Raw genomic sequence first — 3,733 nt, forward strand, 5'->3', positions numbered from 1 at the left:
GGTGCTCAGTTGCTGGCTGAGGTTAAACCACAACATACTGACAGAAAAAATAATTGGGAAAAAAAAGTGTTTTAAGACTGTCAAGTATTTTTTTCTGTTAGAGAGGTTGGAAATATTGTGCTGATTATTCTGACCCCACAATTCTAAGATAATTTGTAGCCAGAGAAATGCTAGGAGCTTGCCAACTTGGGAAAACAAGAGAGTTCAAAGCCTAATGAGTAATGGGGGGGGGGGGGAGAGTAATAATATGGAAAAAAATCACATACATGCAGAGGGAGGTGAATCACTGGCTTCTTATGTGCTATGCTCAGTATTTGGTCTTTTACATTTTCAAAGGAAATGTACTCTGCTAAGAACTATTCTCCTGGCTTCCAGGAGTGACAGAACAGTGGCAGGGGGACTGTCACCAGGGTTTTAGATGCTTCCAGTAGGCAAAGACCAACACTCATCCTTCTGTTACTCTCTTCTGCCTCTCAGAAGACTCTAGTTAAAGAGCCTTTACGTCTCTGTTGTTAAGCTTCCAAATAAGATGGTGTATACATCAGTGGAAGACTTTATAAATAAAAGACAGAATTACAGGAGTAGGAGGACCAAGAGTGAAAGGCAGCTTTCTAGAATTTTTATGTTGACAACTTATGTTTCCAGGAAAGTACATAATAAATGAAGCATTTACACTGCATAAAATCAAGATTAACTCTGTGGGTTTCTTAAATCAAAGTGTTGTTAAATCAAAAATTTGTAATGTGCCACAGTAATGTCTTGTGTATCTGCTTTCATTTATTCGTCTGTGTTCATGAATCCTGTCACAAATAACCCCAAGGCAAAAAGCATGTGAGTCACTCCCAGCACCTCCACATTTGGGGAGTTACCAATGGTTCAGAATGAGACATGAAGTAAGTTCTTCCACGTAAACAGTTACCTTTGATTAGCCAGCCAGCTACTAGAGCTGATAATTACCACCTCTCGGTGCTAACTTGCTCACATTTTGTTGTTGCCGCAACAGCTCAGTACTCTGCAGCCTGCCTCTCCTCCAGCACAGTGCAGGAACTCTGCATCTGCATGTGCCTGGGTGTCCTTCCCACTGCAACTACTTTGCCCAAGGGCAATGGGTGGCCTTGGCTGCAGGAGATGAGTTTGGATTTGGAGGACCACATTGTCCTCAGGATCTGCCATGAACAGCATTGGATGCAAATTGTTCAGATGTGAAGGGACACCGTTACTGCCTTCTGCCATGAGCTGTTGTCAGGGCTTTGCCACTATTACAGTGAGCCAGCGGCTCTCACCTTGAGGTGCCGTGTGAAGCCCAACTAACCAGTTTGGGGTGGTGAAATCCCTCATAAGCAGAGTAGTATTTTAGGTGTCCATGGCCATTCTCCAAACTGCTTTCATTCAGACAGGATGTGGGAGTCATTCACAAAGTTGTCCAAGCCTTTGAGTTCTATGGATACCCAAACTGCAGTGGAGTCAGTGATGGTTGGTATCCACGCGCCCAGTGCCTGTCTCTGGGCAGCTATGACAACAAGGGCTACTTCTCCACTGCCATGCTTGTTTTAGCACGGTTGATTTATCGTTATTGATTTTATTATCATTATTGATCTTAGCAAGCTTCACCAGAAGGATACTTGATGCCCATGGCTCCTGCGGCTGTAGTCTCAGACTTGATTAGGATGCTAATACCTTCTTTCAAAACAGAAACATGACCATTCTTGGGGTTTTCATGTCTGTCTGCACTGTGAAAACTGCCATTTATCCCCATACAAGTGTCCAGGGTGGTACCTGTGTCTGAGATGCTATGTCTCCTCACAAATGGAGGTTCAAACATGCTGTGCATCCAGATCCAGCAGTGGGCTGAAGGAGAATGTGCTTAAATAGCAATGCCTTTTCCATTGGGTGCATGTAGGGGCTTCACTAAAGGGGAACAGATTTCCAAGATTTCTCTGTGTCAGCTTTCCCTTACTTTAGAAGGGTTGAGGGATGCCCTCCTGCACCCTTAATGCTTGCCTACTTCACTCACTCCCCCTATGTGTCATTCATCCTATTGTCCTTTAAACAAGCATGGTTATTCTGATTCTCTTCTCTGGCCCGCTGTGCCCTTTTTGGCCTTCATGTATGCTGCTGTGTGCCCATGATGATGACCTCCTTCAAGAAACCCAAGAAATCTTGACTGTGCTTGTGAGGAGGATACCAAAGGTAAGGAGTGCAGCTCAGAAGGGGCAGAGGGCAAGGGAAGAGTCCTTGCCTTGGAAGCTGACAACACCCACATTGGGGGTGGGAAGTTTGACAAGGGCTAGGAAAAGGCTGATTTGGCCATGGAAGATTGAAAGCTGCCTTCCTCTCTCTTTAAGTGTGATGAGAGCTTCTATACCATCCCACTCACACCTGTTTTCTGCTCTGGCTGAAACTATTTGGTGAGGTCTGCCAAATTCCCGTCTCATGATAGGCCATCACCACCCCATAGCCCATGCCCCCTTCACCAGATAGTCCTTGCAGCCAGACCTTTTTTGTCCCAGAAAATATCTTTGCTCTCCATGTGCAAAGCACTTAAAAGCCAAGTTCTCTACATGGCTATCACCTATGGGAAGACTAAAAACAATTCAGAGTGACTAGTGCCCTTCTCACTTTCCTGATGGGCCACCAACTCAACACACCAATGCTTTACCCCCGATAAAAAAGACACACACGAGGGGGTGTGTAGCTTTAAGTAAAAGCTTTGAGTTTGAATGGCAGGAATGCTTTCAGCTGAACAGCACATTATGGATCAGCAGAAGTTTGAGACAACACAACTTCGTTACTTGGTGAGGACAAGATGGCTGATCATTTGTAAGAACATAAACAGCGATAGGATCTGAGGAGCCTATCAAAAACTTTTCAAATCAGGAACAGTGGAATAGAAGTATGTTAGGAATGGGGAGGATTCAATATAACCAACAAGCTGAACTTTGTCCTACGGGACAAAAATGCCACCTAGGGATTAAAATGCAAAAAACCTGGTCAACGTGACTGGCAAGTACAATGTCTGCCAGCCTGGACACTGATACCTGGAGCTAGCTGCCCCACCTTTTCCTCCCAGCCTGTCCTGGGCATAGCAGTCATTGCAGCTTCTGAGTTTCCCTTTTGGCTTGGGGCCAAGCTGCTTCCTTCTCTTCCAGCTCCTCCTGCCCCGCTACGTGGAAGCCCTCTGTCCTCTCCCACAGGAGCTACCACCCTCACCATTTTGCAGGAGCCTCCTGCTCTAAGAATTGCTGATGTGACATCAAGGAGAGCCAAGACCTGCTATCATCTCAGTAAGTTTCTGCTTTCTCCCTCAGTAAGTTTGCAGACGACAGCAAGTTGGGTGGGAGTGTTGATCTGCTCGAGGGTAGGAAGGCTCTGCAGAGGGACCTGGACAGGCTGGATCGATGGCCCGAGGCCAACTGTATGAGACTCAACAAGGCCAAGTGCCGGGTCCTGCACTTCGGCCACAACAACCCCATGCAGCGCTACAGGCTTGGGGAAGAGTGGCTGGAAAGCTGCCTGGTGGAAAAAGACCTGGGGGTGTTGGTCGACAGCTGGCTGAACATGAGCCGGCAGTGTGCCCAGGCGGCCAAGAAGGCCAAGGGCATCCTGGCCTGTATCAGAAACAGTGTGGCCAGCAGGAGTAGGGAAGTGATCGTGCCCCTGTACTCGGCACTGGTGAGGCCGCACCTCGAATACTGTGTTCAGTTTTGGGCCCATCACTACAAGAAGGACGTTG

At 47.0% G+C, this 3,733-nt stretch overlaps 1 protein-coding gene across 1 annotated transcript in view; it reads left to right on the forward strand.

The window, feature by feature from the left end:
- The window catches only part of LOC109279374, a 34,820-nt gene that overhangs the window by 18,471 nt on the left and 12,616 nt on the right, over positions 1–3,733 (forward strand).

The sequence above is a fragment of the Aptenodytes forsteri genome, unplaced genomic scaffold (assembly GCF_000699145.1).
Source record: "Aptenodytes forsteri isolate BGI_AS27 unplaced genomic scaffold, ASM69914v1 Scaffold10, whole genome shotgun sequence".
Taxonomy (NCBI): Eukaryota; Metazoa; Chordata; class Aves; order Sphenisciformes; family Spheniscidae; genus Aptenodytes; species Aptenodytes forsteri.